This window comes from Sus scrofa, chromosome 1 (assembly GCF_054392235.1).
Source record: "Sus scrofa isolate SSC_HxYL_T2T_F1_AM1 chromosome 1, Sscrofa_HxYL_maternal_Yorkshire_Landrace_v2.0, whole genome shotgun sequence".
Lineage (NCBI taxonomy): Eukaryota > Metazoa > Chordata > Mammalia > Artiodactyla > Suidae > Sus > Sus scrofa.
In genome coordinates, this window is record NC_139383.1 from 108,507,655 (window position 1) to 108,526,174 (window position 18,520).

At 42.9% G+C, this 18,520-nt stretch overlaps 1 long non-coding RNA gene across 11 annotated transcripts in view; it reads left to right on the top strand.

The window, feature by feature from the left end:
* LOC102158467 (uncharacterized) overlaps positions 1-18,520 on the top strand; it is a 273,514-nt gene that overhangs the window by 23,075 nt on the left and 231,919 nt on the right. For 6 of the 11 annotated variants that reach the window (XR_014808964.1, XR_014808945.1, XR_014808953.1 and 3 more), the window contains exon 2: positions 17,129-17,287. This is a non-coding gene — a long non-coding RNA (uncharacterized LOC102158467). Of the gene's footprint in view, positions 1-17,128; positions 17,323-18,520 lie in introns of all 11 variants that reach the window. The other 5 variants (XR_014808944.1, XR_014808946.1, XR_014808955.1 and 2 more) reach the window with 1 other exon arrangement.

Genomic DNA, 18,520 nt, shown 5'->3' on the forward strand with positions numbered 1-18,520 from the left:
CCACAGCCACAGCAACGCCAAATCCGAGCCACATCTGAGACCTACACCATAGTTCATGGCAACGACAGATCCTTAACCCACTGAGCGAGGCCAGGGAGCGAACCCGCATGCTCATGGTTACTAGTCAGGAACTCCGATAACTGTTAACTTTTTGATGAGCATATTTCCCTCTGGTAATTTTTCGTTGTGGTCACATGTATATGGGGCTTTGTAATTTGTTTTTAAAGTGTAATTAATATATTGGGAGCATTTCTCAATGAAGCAATCCTTTAAAACATGATTTTCAGGGGCTGCATGGTATTGTATTCTGTCTATAATTTATTTAGTCAATTTCCTATTCATGGTTATCTGATGGGCGTTCCTGTCGTGGCTCAGTGGTTAACAAATCTGAATAGGAACCATGAGGTTGAGGGTTCGGTCCCTGGCCTTGCTCAGTGGGTTAAGGATCTGGCGTTGCTGTGAGATGTGGTGTAGGTTGCAGACACAGCTTGGATCCTGCGTTGCTGTGGCTCTGGCATAGGCCAGCAGCTATAGCTCTGATTAGATCCCTAGCCTGGGAGCCTCCACGTGCCACAGGAGTGGTCCTAGAGATGGCAAAAAGACCAAAAAAAAAAAAAAAAAAAAAAAAAGGCTATCTGATTGCTGTCACATTTTCAAAATATAAACAATGCATTGATGGCATTCTGGTATATACATATTTATGTGTGCCTCTGATTATTTCTTGGGAATAAATTTCAGAAGCAGAATTACTAGAACAGAGGTTCTTCCGGTTCCAAAGAGCTTTGGTGCCCTGGGTCCTAGGGAAGTTTTTGAGTAGAAGAGTGATTTGGAAAATCCTTTTCTCTCCACTTTCGCTGATCACTTTTAATTTCTTTGTGGAAGATAATCCCTGGGGACCCTGCCTGGCCTCTCCACTCCTTTTTCGAGCATGATCCAGGGACTTCTGCCTCTGAAGAAGAGGGACTCCCTTCTGCATGATCCTGCCACACACATCCCCCTCTCCATCCTCCCCATCCGTGGCCAAGACCTGTGGGGCCTGTGGATTGGTCAGTGCTTAGGAGGGGCTGAGGTCACAGAGAATGGGGCTGGGACAGTGTGGGGGAGTGGGGCACATGCTTGCTGAACAGAACCCCCCAGCCCTTTGATAAAATGTACAAGTTACAAGGATGTAATGTATACAATAGGAAATAATCCCAATATGTTGTAATAACTCTATAATCTATAAAAATATCAAAACACTATCTGGTATATCTGAAACTAATACAATATTGAAGCACCTATGCTTCAAAAAAAAAAAAAAATCGAGAGGTCCCATCGTGGCTCAGTAGTGACAAACCCAGCTAGTATTCATGAAGACTCAGGTTCAATCCCTGGCCTCGCTCAGTGGGTTAAAAATCCAGCATTGCCATGAGCTGTGGTGTAGATAGCAGACGCAGCTTGGATCCCAAATTGTTGAGGCTGTGGTGTAGATCAGCAGCTACAGCTCTCATTCAACCTCTAGTCTGGGAAACTCCATATACATTGGGTGCAGCCCTAAAAAGCAGAAAAAAAAAAAAAAATCCACTCAACACTCACCCTACCTCCTGGAAATGGCTGATGGTCTCCTCATGATGTCTTCGAATTCCAGGGCTTGAGCATCCTTAAGTCATGACTAGCTCTGACTTCCTTCTTCTCCTAAGCTCTCCAAACCCTCCTTTATCTCTGTTCCTTCCCATGGACCCCTCACCAGCCACTCCATCCCCTCAAGGATGCTCTCTTGTTCTAGAAAATTAACTGGCAATTCAGGGATTCACAGGAGGGGAGTTTTATTGCAGCATCATACTGTGGATAAATTTAGACAGAATATTGTCCTCCCCACCCACCCTACAGTTCAGCTACCCACAGCACAGCTGTTCTCAGCACTGCCCAGCCCCCACTCCTCATTCCACCTCAGAGACTCAGGCTATTCCGATTCTTTTCTGAGAGGAAGTTTGGTGCCAGTAGGTAACATTTTCCCTTATGCCTCTGTTCCATGCAAAAATTCACACAAGGCTGCACACAGCCTTGGGGCTCCCTCCACATTAGGTGGCCTCTTAGAGGCCCCGCACAAAGTCAGGGGAGAAGTGAGAAGAAATATTCAGGCCAGGCAGGAGCGGTTGGCTTAGTGTGACACCCCTCCTGTCATGGAAATCCTTCCTGGAATCTGAGGGCTCACACAGACACCCGGTCCCAGAAAGGATGTTTCAGGGCTGGCTTAAGATTTAGGGTGAAGTGGGAGAAGGGGAGGTACCTCTCCTTGTTACTTCACAGGGCTATTGAGGGGTCAAGTGACATCACAGATAAGAAAATACTTATAAAATGCCACAAAAACACAAGAGGTTGTTCGAAGATGGCTTTTATTGGGAAATATAATTTGAGTTCCAACAACTGTTTTCAAATGAATTCTTGGAATATAATTGCAGTGGACATCTGTTGGTTTTGGTCTGCACAATGGCCTTTTCTGCTTCTTCTGGTGACAAATACCACCCACCCCTCTTCCTTCAAGGAAGCACTCCCCCTCAACACCAACCCTCTGGTACTGCTGGGGCTGCCATTGCATTATCCCACTGCCAGGACACAGGGATGGACATGTGACACAGGCTGGGTGAATCACAGTGGTTGCCCCCCCTTGATTAGCACAATGATTGGCCAGTGAAATCCATGACCAAAGTCTGGCCAATCGCTTTTCTGCCTGGACCCTTGACTCACACAATGATTGGTCCAGGGGATCCAAGACCAAAGTCTGCTCAATCACTGTTCTGCCTGGACATAGGGAAGCATAGTTTTGACATAGTGAAGCATGGAGAAAGGCCCTTTCCTTCTTCTGGGGGTGGCTCAGCAGGGGGCGACCAGAGCTGTTGGCAGTCTTGTCTTGCCCTGTCCGGCCTCCCATGGCCATTTAGAAGAAGCCTTCCATGGTAGGAAAGAATAAGGTGGTCCTGGGGGCTGATGCTGGGAAGCTGAGTCGAGAGTAGGAGAGAAGGTCCCTGTCCATCATCAAAGCCCCTGGTCTCCCTCCCTGAGACAGGGATTTTCCTGTCTCCTGACCCACACATCCCCTTCTTTCCTCCTGCTACAGGGGACTTTGTGTCTCTTGCATCTGAAAGAGTCCTGACCAACACACATTAACTCATTGTGAGCAGGAGGTGACTATGAGTCTCCAACTACTTCATGTGTGAACATCTTCCTTGTGCAGAGAAATTTAACAGGTCTCATAGGCAGGGAATTTGGGCTTGACCCACAGTAGCCAGTGGACAGTAATGACATAGTTATTGAATTAAACTGAACTGAACTAGTGATCTTTACAAATGAAGGCAGCGTCTGCTTTACTTCCTTTTCAGAATACATTGGGGTAAAATAAGTAACATAGAGTAGATGCTAAGTGAATGTAGTTAGATGAGCCAACGAAGACATTCATAATTAAATTAAAGAAAGCTCCATGTTCATTCACCTTTATGTCCAACCAGAGGCAATTCTCTTCACTTCACAGGCTCAAGAGGCAAAGTCTATGTGCTGTAGGAAAGAGGAAAGGGAAATTGGAACTTCTTTTTCTCTTCTGGGATCTTGTTAGGAACCTTGCTTAAAAGACCGGGTCTTAATCCAGATACTGGTAATCACTTGTTAAGATTTCTACCAAGACAAGATGTGAACTGTGGATTGGACTTGTTGGATTGCATGTCAAGTTTGAGGACACACAGAGGAAATGGAAAGGGGTGCAGTTTCCGGTTGGGGGAAGGGCAGCACACCAGCTTTCAGGCAGCCCAACAGCTCACTTAAAAAAAAAAAAAAAAATCAAAACAGAACACCACCACCACTCACAACATAACATGACTTCAGCAAGGCCGTGTAGCAAGGAGAACGAAGACGGAGACAGATGAGGCAATTCAGGAGCTAGGATGATGCTTAGGAATTTTAGATTGCTTCATGCTATTAGCAAAAGTTAAATAAACACATTTGAATTAAAGTCTGACATTGTGAACCTAGATTTATGCTTCTGTTGAAGGTTAATAAAATGTTTTGTATAGTAGGTGTGGGAATAAATATTCCCACATCACAGAGGCTGTGGAAGCCCTTTTGCTCACAGGGCAAGACTTCCTGGCTCACTCTAGGTCTGAGTAAAACCTAAGGGATGTGGTAGCTGTGGTGGGAGGAAGCAGGCAGAGCTGGAACGCACAGCACTTTGAGGCTGCTGATTCCAGCTCTGACCACTGGTTCTCTCACTTGCAAAGTGTCTGTGTGCTTTATAGAGTTGTTTTCAAGATCAGATGTAATGCTGGATGACAAAATAGATACACAGTTTTTGGAAACTATAAGTAATGGCAAAAATATAAGATCTACTTAGGGATAGGGGAAATAGACTCTATTAAGAAAAACTATCAAGCTTTTAAAATAATAAGAAACTAAAGCCAGGCTCTGAATGAGCGAGAAGGACTTTGAAGGACCAGTATTACCCACCCAGAAGAATGCTGCTTTTGGCTGACCTCTTGGACTATGGGCTGTTGTTAGGATCCAGTCAGAGTGTGGCAAGGATTAATGGCCTAGACAGACCCTAGAGCCAGATTATCTAGGTTCAAACCCCAGATCCACTCCTTATCAGCCATGTGACCTTGGGCGGGACACTTGCTTCTCTGACTCAATTTCCTTATCTGTGAAATGGGCATAAGTACATCCATCTCAGAAGAAGGTTGTGAGAAGTAAGTGAATTCATTCATGTAAAATTCTTTTTAATTTTATTTATTTATTTATTTATTATTTCCCCAGTACATTATTTTTTTTCTACTGTACAGCATGGTGACCCAGTTACACATACATGTATACATTCTTTTTTCTCAGATTAATGCTCCATCAAAAGTGACTAGACATAGTTCCCTGTGCTACACAGCAGGATCTCATTGCTAATCCATTCCAAAGGCAATAGTCTGCATCTATTAATAAGGTTCATTTGTGCTGTATATGAGATTCCAGATATAAGTGATATCATATGGTATTTGTCTTTCTCTTTCTGACTTACTTTGCTCAGTACAAGAATCTCTAGTTCCATCCATGTTGCTGCAGATGGCATTATTTCATTCTTTTTTATGGCTGAGTAGTATTCCATTGTATATATATACCACATCTTCCTAATCCAATCATCTGTTGATGGATATTTGGGTTGTTTCTATGTCTTGGCTGTTGTGAATAGTGCTGCAATGAACATGCGGGTACATGTGTGTTTTTCAAGGAAAGTTTTATCTGGATATATGCCCAAGAGTGGGATTGCTGGGTCATATGGTACTTCTATGTATATTTTCCTAAGGTACCTCCATACTGTTCCCCATAGTGGTTGTACCAGCTTACATTCCCACCAACAGTGCAGGAGGGTTCCCTTTTCTCCACAGCCCCTCCAGCACTTGTTATTTGTGGATTTATTAATGATGGCCATTCTGACTGGTGTGAGGTGGTATCGCATGGTAGTTTTTTTGGTAGCTTTTTTTTTTTTTTTTTGGTCCTTTTAGGGCTGCACTGCAGCTTATGTAGATTCCCAGGCTAGGGGGCTAATTGGACCTGTTGCTGTTGGCCTACACCAGAGCCACAGCCACGCCAGATCCGAGCTACATCTTTGACCTATACCTCAGCTTACAGCAATGCCAGATCCTTAATCCACTGAACGAGGCCAGGGATCGAAACTGCAACCTCATGGTTCCTAGTCAGATTCGTTTCCGCTGAGCCACAATGGGAACTCCTCTCCTGGTAGTTTTGATTTACATTTCTCTGATAATCATCGCTTCTCGGCCTTTTGGCTAAGATCAAGTGTACATTTCTCTGATAATCAGTGATGTTGAACATTTTTTCATGTGTTTGTTGGCCATCTGAATATCTTCCTTGGAGAAATGTCTATTCAGGCCTTTTGCCCATTTTTACATTGGGTTGTTGGTTTTCTGATGTTGAGTGGTATAAATTGTTTGTATATTTTAGAGATTAAGCCCTTGTCAGTTGCATCATTTGAAATTATTTTCTCCCATTCTGTAAATTGTCTTTTTATTTTCTTTTTGATTTCCTTTACTGTGTAAAGGCTTGTCAGTTTGAAGTTCCTGTCATGGCTCAGCGGTTAATGAATCCAACTAGGAATCAGGAGGTTGCAGGTTCGATCCATGGCCTTGCTCAGTCAGTGGGTTAAGGATCCAGTGTTGCCGTGAGCTGTGGTGTAGGTTGCAGATGCGGCTTGGATCCCCGAGTTGCCACTGTGGCTGTGGTATAGGCCAGCAGCTACAGTCTGATTAGACGCCTAGCCTGGGAACCTCCATACGCTGTGGGAGCGGCCCTAGAAAAGGCAAAAACACCAAAAACAAAAACAAAAACAAAAAAAAACCTTGTCAGTTCGATTAGGTCCCATTGGTTTATTTCTGTTTTTGTTTCTGTTGCTTTGGGAGACTGACCTGAGAAAACATTTGCAAGGTTGATGTCAGAGAATGTTTTGCCTATGTTCTCGTTCAGGAGTTTGATGGTGTCTTGTCTTATATTTAAGTCTTTCAGCCATTTTGAGTTTATTTTTGTGCATGATGTGAGGGTGCTTTCCAGTTTCATTGATTTGCATTCAGCTGTCCCCCCTAGCAATACTTACTGAAAAGGCTGTCTTTTTCCCATTTTATGTTCTTACCTCCTTTGTCAAAGTTTAATTGACCATAGGTGTCTGAGTTTATTTCTGCATTCTCTATTCTGTTCCATTGGTCTGTATGTTTGATACCAGTACCACACTATCCTGATGTCTGTGGCTTTGCAATATTGCCTGAGGTCTGGGAGAGTTATGCCTCCTGCTTGGTTTTTGTTCCTCAGAATTGCTTTGGCAATTCTGGGTCTTTTGTGGTTCCATAAGAATGTTTGGATTGTTTGTTCTAGTTCTGTGAAAAATGTTATGGGTAATTTGATAGGGATTGCACTGAATCTGTAGATTGCTTTGGGTAGTATGGCCGTTTTTACAATATTAATTTTTCCAACCCAGGAGCATCGAATATCTTTCCATTTCTTTACATCCTCTTTAATTTCCTCGATTAATGTTTTATAGTTCCTAGCATATAAGACTTTTACCTTCTTGTTCAGGTGTATTCCCAGGTACTTGATTTTTTGGGGTGCAATTTTAAAAGGTATTGTATTTTTGTATTCCTTTTCTAATATTTCATTATTAGTATACAAAAATGTGACTGATTTCTGAATGTTAATTATATTCTGTTGCTTTGCTGAATTTGTTGATCAGTTCAAGTAGTTTTTGGGTTGAGTCCTTAGGGTTTTCTATATATAGTATCATGTCATCTGCATATAGTTTTACCTCTTCTCTTCCTATTTGGATGCCTTTTATTTCTTTTTTTTGTCTGATTGCTGTGGCTAGGATTTCCAATACTATATTGAATAACAGTGGTGAGAGTAGATATCCTTGTCTTGTTCCAGATTTTAGTGGGAAGTATTGTATTTGCTGTGGGTTTGTCATAAAATGGCTTTGATTATATTAAGGAGTGTTCCCTCTATACCCACTTTGGTAAGAGTTTTGATCATGAATGGATGTTGGACTTTGTCAAATGCTTTTTCTTCATCCATTGAGATAAGCATGTGGTTTTTGACTTTTCTTTTGTTAATGTGGTATATAACGTTGATTGATTTGCTTATGTTGAACCCTCCTTGTGAACCTGGGATGAATCCCACCTGGTCATGGTGTATGATCTTTTTTATATGTTGTTGGATTTGGTTGGCTAAAATTTTGTTTAGAATTTTTGCATCTATATTCCTCAAAGATATTGGCGGATAGTTTTCTTTTTTGGTGGTATCTTTGTCTGGTTTTGGAATTAGGGTGATGGTGGTATCATAGAATGTCTTTGGGAGTGTTCCTTCTTCTTCATCCTTTTGGAAAAGTTTAAGGAGGGTGGGTGTAAGTTCCTCTTTGTATGTTTGGTAGAATTTGTCTGTGAAGCCATCTGGTCTTGGACTTTTATTTGTAGGGATTGTTTTTATGACATATTCAATTTCATCTTTAGTGATCAGTCTGTTCAGTTGATCTATTTCTTCTTTATTCAGTTTTGGCAGGCTCTAAGTCTCTAGAAAGTTATCCATTTCTTCTAGGTTGTCAAATTTGTTAGCATACAATTGTTCATAGTATTCTCTCAGGTTTTTTTTTTTTGTATTTCTTTAGTATCTGTTGTGACTTATTTTTAATTTCTTATTTTGTTTATTTGGGTTTTTTCTCCTCTGCTTGGTGAGTCTAGCCAGAGGTTTGTCAATTTTGTTTACCTTTTCAAAGAACCAGCTCTTGGTTTTATTGATTTTTCTATTGTCTTTTAATCTATATTTTATTGATTTCCTCTTTGATCTTTATGATTTCCTTCCTTCTGACTTTAGGATTTGTTTGTTCTTCTCTTTCTAATTCATTTAGGTGGTGGGTTAATTTGTCGATTTGAGATTTTTCTTCTTTTTTGAGGAAGGCCTGTATTGCTATGAATTTCCCCCTGAGCACTGCTTTTGTGGCATCCCATAGATTTTGAGTGGTTGTGTTTTCACTGTCTTGTCTTGAAGTATTTTTAAATTTCCTTTTTGATTTCCTCCTGACCCACTGTTTTTTTTAGTAGCATGTTGTTTAGTCTCCATGTAGTAAGTTTTTTTTGTTTTGTTTTGTTTTGTTTGTCTTTTCTGGGGCTGCTTCCTGAGGCATATGGAGGTTCCCAGGCTAGAGGTCTTATTGGAGCTGTAGCTGCCGGCCTACCCCAGAGCCACAGCAACACGGGATCCGAGCTGCATCTGCAACCTACACCACAGCTCACGGCAATGCCAGATCCTTAACCCACTGAGCAAAGCCAGGGGTCGAACCCACAACCTCATGGTTCCTAGTCGGATTCGTTAACCACTGTGCCACGACGGGAACTCCTGTAGTAAGTTTTCTTGATTTCTTTTCTTGTGGTTGATTTCTAGTTTCATACCATTGTGGTCAGGAAGATATTTGAAACATTTTCTATACTCAAATTTGTTGAGGTTAGCTTTGTGCCCCAGTATGTGATCAATTCTTGAAAATGTTCCATGGGCACTTGAGAGGAATGTATATTCTAATTTTTTTGAATGTAATGTCCTGAAAATGTTGATTAAGTCTAACTTTTCTAATGTGTCCTTTTAGGATCTCTGTTACCTTATTGATTTTCTATCTAGAGGGTCTGTCCATTGATGTGAGTGGGATGTTAAATTCTCCTACTATGATTGTATTCCCATCAATTTCTCCTTTTACGTCTGTTAGTATTTGTTGGAGGTATCTGGGTGCTCCTATATTAGGGGCCTATATATTGATGATTATATTATCCTCTTCTTGAACAGATCTGTTAACCATTGAGTAGTGTCTTTCTTTTTCTTTCTTTATGGCCTTCATTTTAAAGTCTATTTTGTCTGATATGAGTATTGCAATTCCTGCTTTCCTGTCTTGTCCTTTGACATGAAATATCTTTTCTCATCCCCTCACTTTCAATCTATATGTGTCCTTTTCCCTAAGGTGAGTCTCTTGTAGAGAACAGATTGAAGGTGTTTGCTTTTTTATCCAATCTGCCACTCTGTGTCTTTAGATTGGAACATTCAGTCCATTGACATTTAAGGTGATCATTGATATATATGTATTTATTGCCATTTTAAACCTTGTTTTCCAGCTGATTCTATGTTTCTCTTTCCTTCTTTCCTTTTTTTGGTTGGATAGTTTCCATTTATTTTATGCTTGAGTACTTTTCTTTTCAGTTTTTGTGAATGTAATGTTCGGTTTTGATTTGTGGTTGCCCTGTTTTTTAAGTATGTTAACCCCTTCCTATATCTGCTTGCTTTAGCCTGATAGTCAAATAGGCTCAAACACATCATTAAAAAAATAAAAAAAAATCTATATTTTCTTACTTTCCTTTCCCACACTGTATGATTTTTATATCTTCTTTTTTTTTTTTTTTTGACATCTGCATGTTTAGATCTGTATGCTGGCTAATTTAAGTGACTGCTTTCCAATTGTAGTTTCATCCATCCTAATTCTTCTTCTTCTTTTTTTTTTTTTAAATTTAGAGAAGCCCTTTCAGTATTTATTTCAGAAAGGGCTTTGTATTGCTGTACACTTTTAGCTTTTGTTTGTTGGAGATATTCTTTATTTCCCCTTCTATTTTACTTTTATTTTATTTTATTTTTTGCTTTTTCCTTCTTAGGGTTGACCTGCAGCATATGGAGGTTCCCAGGCTAGGGGTCTAATTGGATCTGTTGCTGCCGGCCTACACCAGAGCCACAGCAACACCAGATCCGAGCTGTGTCTGTGACCTACACCACAGCTCACGGCAATGCCGGATCGTTAACCCATTGAGCAAGGGCAGGGACCGAACCCTCAACCTCATGGTTCCTAGTCGGATTCGTTAACCACTGCGCCACGACGGGAACTCCTCCTGACCTTTTTGAATGTTTAAGTACTTCTGCCAGCATTCAATTGATGTTATGTGCGAGTCATTTTACATGTAGATTTGTTTTTTTGATGTGTTCGTGAGAGAAGGTGAATGCACAACCTCTTGCTCCTCTGTCATCTTGCTCCTTTCATTCATGTAAAATTCTTGAACCAGTGTTTGGCACATAATTACTGCTCAATAAACGGGCTATGATTCTTTATTATCCAGGTAGCAGTCCTGCCCTTGGAATAATGACCTGTGGGCTCTTAGGCAGATGACTGGACATGTCTGTGATAAGATGATGCAGCAGAGTCCTCAGCATTGGCACTATTGACAGTTTGGGCCAGAGAGCACCTTGCAGTGGGGGTAGCCTGTCCATTAAAGGATGTTTGGCATCACCTCTGGCCTGCACCCACTAGACATGGGGGCAAAACTACCCTCAGTTGAGAACACTGGACTAGATGCAGAGTTCTTTGACTAAGAATCTGTAGACATTGAGGGTCCTAAAGATGAATTTTGAGAAGTTTGTGAACCTCCTGAAATTGTACGTGAACTGTGTGTGTGTGTGTGTGCATGTACACTCACATGCCTATACAGGTGCACCTGTGTGAGATGTACAGATGAGTGAGCTCAGATGTGTTTTCCTCAGGGGAGAGCTCCACTTTTTTTTTTTTTTTTTTTTTTTTTTTTTAAGGGCTTCACCTGTGGCATATTGAAATTCCCAGGCTAGGGGTCAAATCGGAGCTACAGCTGCTGGCCTACACCACAGCTACAGCAACATAGGATCCAAGTTGCGTCTGTGACCTATACCACAGCTCACGGCAATGCCAGATCCTTAACCCTGTGAGCAAGGCCAGGGATCGAACCTGCCTCCTCATGGGTGCTAGTCAGTTTTGTTTCCAAAACTGTGAGAGCTCCATTTTTATGCGTATCCCAAGGCAGTTTGTAACCCCCCTAAAAGGCTTTGACCACCAGTCATGAGACCTTCTGGCTCTGATGTAAAACTGTCTAGGTTCTGAGAAGAAAGATGTTTTTAGATGAGCTCCATGTCCCCTCAGTCTCTATGGGAAGTTCCCAGGTCTTTCTCTCCAAGCCTTTCTGACAACTCTTCTGCTTCCAGCTTCCTTCCTCCTCCACCCAGCCCCTCCCTTCTCTGCCATGTCTGTAACTTTAGGGGATTTTCCTGGGAAGTCTGAGTACCCTCTGCAAACAGCCAGCTGCTCCATGCCTGCATCCCCCTTTGCACCCCTCAAGCTGTGAGCAGATGGCAGTGATGAGTGGGAGGGGGAAGAGCGGGATTGACGGGACATGGGATGAGGGGTCATGGGACCCTTCTTTCCAGGTAGTCTCAGTCCTGTGCTGGTTTTGTTCATGCTCCTTCCTTGTTGGTGTTCTAATCCTTGTCATCTAATGCCAGCATCTCCTCATCCAAGGTCACTCTGCTGCAGAGCTGATACATCTGCTGCTGCTATGGTGGGTGGGGGGAACCTATCATGTCCTGTGGCCTAGGGTGGGGGTGGGGGGACTTAACCCAGGAGCTCTTCATGACATGCCATCAGATTGACGACTCGGAGTCTCCCATGAAGAACTTGGCTCTTGACCAAGGAAATCTGTTCTCCTTCCAAAATGAATCTGAAAACTTTATATATATATATATATATATATATATAAACTTTATATATATATATATATATATATATATATATATATACACACACACACATATATATATGCATTCTTTTTTAAATATTATTTTCCATCATGGTCTATCCCAGGAGACTGGACATAGTTCCCTCCCTGCACTCCTCTTTGCTTCAATAATCTAGGTTTTTCTCTCTGTGAGGCTCTTGGGTCACATGGGCGTGGGGTAATCTGGAATGGCAAAATGGATAAAGGCCTGGTTATTCACTTCACAATTTAATATTTATTGGTAAAAAAGGCAAATTCCCTGAGTCAGAATTTAAAAGCATTTGATTCTTACCTAACTTTTTCCAATTCTCTACATTCTTTACAATTTGAAGAGTCAGACAGGCCACCTATGGTTCCAACAGCATCACCATCATCAGCCAATACATATTGCAAATGCCCAAGGGATTTTGAGGTCTGGCTCTTCTTTGAGTCTGCTGGATTCACGTAAAACGTGTATAGCACCCTATACAGGAAAAGGAAGGGAGCTGTGGGATGCTCGTCAGGCTCCTTTTCCACCCCTGGGAAATTAGGGCAAACTGACTGAGCACCCTCAGTTGTGGGGTCCAAAGAGACCCTAGACACAAAAAGGCAGTTTTTTTCATGGTGGCACTAAAAGTGTAGCCAGGATAATTCAAAGATTGATTTCATGTTGTGTTAACGTATCTGACAACTTCAATACTATAGAAAAGAGGAATACCACAGACAGACAACAGGAGTTCCTGCTGTGGTGCAACAGGATCGGTGGTATCTCTGGAGCACTGGGATGCAGCTTTGATACCCTGCCTGGCACAGTGGGTTATGGATCTGGCATTGCTGCAGCTGCAACAAAGGTCACAACTGTGGCTTGGATCTTGTCCCTGGTCCAGGACCTCCATATGCTGTGGGGTGGCCAAAAAAGGAAAAGAAAGAAAGAAAAAAAAAACCCCAACAATTCTAGGGCAGTCAAAATAAGAATATTAAAGCTATCATTTACTAAATGCTAAGCTGCTAGACATAAATTACATAAATATATAAATACATATTTACATATGGTAAGCTCCTTGTGTATATCATCACCCTTAATTCCCACCCAGGAGGTAGGAGTTTTTACCACCATTTGGAGTGGAGGAAATGAAGCCTTAAATCCAGGTTATAAATGGGCTTCCAGAGGCCAAGTATGAAGTGTGTACAGTCACAGGGATGCCTCCACTCCCCAGCCCAGCCTCCCTCAGGACCTGCTTCTATGGCTCTTGGAAGTTGGGGTGTAGGATCTCCAGCCCAGGGCAATCCAGATGTGGGTGGTGCTGAGCAGGCAGGTTGCATGGTAAGGGGAGAAGATGGTGGACTGCCCAACAGTGGCACCATGGCCGCAAGTCTAAGAATAACCAAAACAGCTGAGCGAACTGGGCCAGGCAGCCTAGGGGAAGAGTACACCTGGGTTCACATCATCAACACTGAAGGCAGCCCTGTGTCATAGGGCAGGATGCAAACACATGTTCAACAGGATGGTCTTTCCCTATAAAAGTATTTCATTAAGAAAAATGGGAAAGCGTGTATGCTCATTGGGGTAAGTTTCCTGAAAACTGGTTGGAACACAGAGGCTGAGGAAAGAATGAGGGCTTGGGAGGGTGAGGGGTACCAACAGGAAAAAAAGGTGCAGCCATGAGAGTGGGGGAGGTATCCCAGGAGAGCCTCCAAGTTTTGCCAAGGGTTCTCCCTGTCTCTTCATCCTCCTGTTCACCTCACCCTCTGCCTTCTGCTCCCAGATGACTTTGAGCTGTGGGACCTTGGTCCATGATGTCCCCAGGGGAAGGGCAGTCCATTTGTCAACACTTTGGGCTTCTGTGGTTCCGACAACGTTGTGCTCTCTACTCTTCTCCAATAGCACTGCCCCCACAAGTTCATGTCCAAGACCAGGCCAGCCCTACTGTTTATGAACTGAGTGACTCAGGGACCTAATAATAGGACTCTTGTGAGGACTAAATGAGGTGATACATGCAAAGTTTTTAATACAGTTTCCACCAATAAATACAAGTCATTATTACATCCACGGCTGCTGAAGACTGGAGCACTTGAGACTAACCTGAGCCGACATAGCTAAAGAGGTTGTGCCCATTTTAGAGGTAAAGAGATTGGATGAGCAGGAGAGAGTGTGGCATAAGGTAAATATATTTTGAAATCAGACCTAGGGAAGCTGGGGGTGGCATTGTTTGATGTCCATAGCAAGAAACCAAAACTTATATTCTTCCAGAGATTAATGCCGTATCCTAGATGAATCAACTGTTATTTTTCCAGTCTGGAATTGGAATACAATCTACCTTCTTGGGTGGTGGGAACATGGAGTGACTGGGAACCAAAGGACTTGAAGATCCAAGGGGAGATTTGTGGAATATGCGTCCTCTCTTGTCTTGTTCACAACTAGCCTAGACTTGACCTAAGATGCAGGAAGGAAGAAGATCCAATCTTCTGTAGCCAGTAGAGGCCTGAGACTAACTGAAAAAGTACACGGAATGCCAGGATCTGGGGGTAAATGAGACTTTGTACCAGGCCAGAGCAGTGGCTTTGATGAAACGGTGAATCAGAGGCTTTGAGGGTTTAGGAGTTCAGACAACATTGCAGGAAAAACACCACCACAGCACATCTGGGAGCCCTCCGGGAAAACAGGGGTTAACTGAATTAGCCAGGGTTCTTCAGAGAAACAGGACCAATAGGATGTCTATATTTGCATCTATTTCTCTCTCTCTCTCTTTCTGTTTACCTACCTACCTACTTACCTACTTACCTATCACCTATTTATTGAGAGATTTATTTTAAGGAATTGGCTCATGCAATTGTGAAGCTGGAGAGTCCAAAATCTGTAGGGCAGGACAGTAGGTTGGAGACACAGGAAAGAGCTTTAGCCCAACGGCTATCTATTGGCAGAATTTCTTCTTGCTTGGGGAGGTGAGTCCTTGTTCTATTAAGACCTTCAACAGATTGGATGAGGTCCACCCATGTTATGGATCATAATTTACTTTACTCCAGTCCAGCCTTTTATTTATTTATTTATTTATTTATTTATTTATTTATTGTCTTTTTAGGGCAACACCCACAGTATATGGAGTTCCCAGGCTAGGGATTGAATCGGAGCTGTAGCCAATGTCCTACGCCACAGCCACAGCAACACAGGATCCAAGCCATGTCTGTGACCTACACCACAGCTCAGGGCAATGCCAGATCCTGAGCGAGGCCAGGGATTGAACCTATGTCCTCATGGATGCTGGTCAGATTCCTTTCCACTGAGCCACGATGGGCCCTTTCAAGTCCAGGCATTTAAATGTGAATCTCACTTTTTAAAAATAGCCCTTTCACAGAAACATCCAGAGTCATGTTTGACAAACTATCTGGGCATTGTGCCCCAACCAATTTGGCACATGAAATTCATCATCAAAAACTGAAAGCATGTAGTGAAGACTCCTGGTCCACAGAAGGACTCTCTTGGCTGTGTAAGGCTGGGGCACATGAGAATAGCCTCTGATTCATTCCAGGTGACCCCATATGGAGCCTTTCACCTGGTGGAGGGAGATAAGAGCATATTCCCTTAGCCTCCCTCTTACATGCCCAAGTTTGTGTTCTTCCTTTTGATTTAGGAGGGGAAAAGAAACCTGCATTTGCTCAGTAAGTTGTCTACAGAGTTTCTATCTCTTTCTGGAGCTTGAAGGTACAGGCCTAATGAGGAAATTTGGCCCCTTGACATCAAGGCATTTGGAAATGATTTTCTCTGCCAATGTAATAACACGGCAACTTTTGGACAATAATTTTATGTGGTGTCCAGCCCAACTGTGAACAATGTGGTCAGTGTTATAAATGCATGAATAGAAGCCGTGGTGCTATAACTGCCCCGTGTCCAGCTCCCAGGCATGGGGAAGGAGCCCTTCTTTGGCAGATGTCGGGGAACAGGCTTAGCAATTCTACTCACAGGGCTGAGGGTGGAAACGTGGTCAGCAGATTGGCAACATAATAGGAACTGCTCGGGAGGCCCTCATGACCTTGTAACCCCTGAAACCAGGTTTGGAATGACTCCCCAGTGTCATCTGAGAGCACTGGGAGAGTGGGGCTGACCATTTCATGGTGGGCAGGTTCCTGGCTAATCAAGAAGTCCCCAGAGAAGGGTAAAAACTGCATGTGAGAGGTGCTGACATAACAAACATCTGATCATTTCAAGGGCCGGTCATGTTGCTGGGAGACCAGCATCAAGCTGATGGTTTCATCAGATGGTCATTTCAGTCATCCCAGAGTCTCAGCTGTGCTGGGTCCTTCAGCATGAAATTCATCAGGCATTGAGAGGAACAACCTCTCCCCATCACGAGCCCTTCCACCAAAGCCCACCAAATAGGCTTGGTCTGGGCACTGGGAAGCCCCCCTTCAAAGCTGTTGTAGGGGCCAGCTTGCTCCTCCCACACCCCCCACCACGTGTAAATAGGCAATTCCATTGGATCAGTCATTTATGGGCAGTGCTACATTTCAAAAGTGACAGGTTGACCTCAGGACCAGGAGACTGTTGTGACAACATGCCATGTGGAATCAAAGGGTGTACTCTTCATGCCCACTTCCCACTGTTTTCCTCTTTAAACCAGCATTCACAGTCTTGTTGTGTTACCCCCTGAGGCCTGCTTTTCACGTGGAGCACCAGGGAGACGATTCTGCCCCCTACACACAGCTCACAGACAAAGGTCCCTGCCTGCTTTGTAAATATTAGCACAACTTACAATTAGCTAATTCTTTGATTATGAATGTTGATCAGACAAATTGGCTAGCGGGAGCTGCAAAAGAAAGGGATTAGATATTTTTGATTGTGAGTAAGAACAGACTTAGCGTTTGGTCCAGAGAAGGACAGGGGCTTTCAGGTTAGTGTGTTGACGATGGGATAATTATATATTGGTCATGGAATAAAGGTGCTTGTTTGCTCTTGGGAAAATGTATGGTTTAAAGAATTTATCTGGATCTAGCTGGATGTATTTTGTTATGTTTGAATTTGATCTTCTGATTTTTTTCAGTTCAATGAATTGAATTGTTGGATACCTGCTATTTGGAGAGAGGGGAAGGAAGGAAGAAAGAAAAGAAGGAAAGAAGGAGTTCCTGTCGTGGATCAGGGGAAACAAATTTGACTAGAAACCATGAGGACGCAGGTTCAATCCCTGGCCTTGCTCAGTCGGGTAAGGATCTGGTGCTGCCGTGAGCTGTGGTGCAGGTAGGTCACAGATGCAGCTTAGACCCCACGTTGCTGTGGCTATAGTGTAGGCCAGTCGGCCGCTATAGCTCCTATTGGACCCCTAGCCTTGGAACCCCCATTATGGGGTGGGTGTTGCCCTAAAACGACAAAAAAAAAAAAAAAAAAAAAGAAAAAAGAAAAAGAAAAAGAAAAAGAAAAAGATGAAGAAAGGAAAGAAAGACAATATGCCAATATGCTCTCCTTCCTTAAGGAGCAGATAGACTTATAAGAGGTACACTAGTGAAACAATCAATAGCAATAAGTGCCAACTTGAATAATGCTGTCACTTGGAAGAAGTTATAAAAAAAAAGAGTGGAGTTCCTACCATGGTACAGTGGGTTAAGAATTTGACTGTACCAGCTTGGGTCACTGTGGAGTTGTGGATTCAATCCCTGGCCTGGTGCAGTGGGCTAAAGAATCCCAGGTTGCCACAGCTGCTGCGTAGATCACTGCTGTGCCTTGAACTCAGTCTCTGGCCTGGAACTTCCGTATGCTACAGGTACAGCCATAAAATTTGTGTAAAAAAGAGAGAGAGTGAGTAACAGAAATGTGAAGCTGGGGATGCTTCATTGAAGAGATGAGTCTTGAGCTGGTCATTGACAAACAGGTAGGACTTGGCTAGAACAAAAGGTATGTGCAAGACTCTCTGGGCTTAGCAAATAGTGCAAAGACAAAGAATGGATTTGGCGGGGGACACCAGGCCTGCATGGGCGAGGGACAGCTCTGATCCGGATCAGCATATCCAGAGTTGCACAAAGACTTTTAAGAGAAGCAGTGAAATTGAATGTTAAAAGTGGCATTTATGCAAGAGTCCATAGGGATATAAATACATGATCAGATACTTGAATAAATGTGGGAGAGGAGACAAATCTTCCTTATATAAATTCAAACACTGTATGTCAATATTCCCACCTCCAGGAGAGGGGGGACCTTAATCTACTCCTGTCCCTAGCCCATGTGGGAGGGAGGATGGAGCATGGAAAGGGAAAAATAGTAACCCATGGAGCAATGTGGCAAACACCAGCTTAAGCAAGTTGTTAAGGTTGCTACCACTGGTGACATGGATGTCACGTACTGCGTTATATTAGTCAGGATTCTCCCAGGAAACAGAACCAATAGGATGCATATATAGAGAGTGATAAGAGGAGATTTATTACAAGAATTACGTGCTTATGTT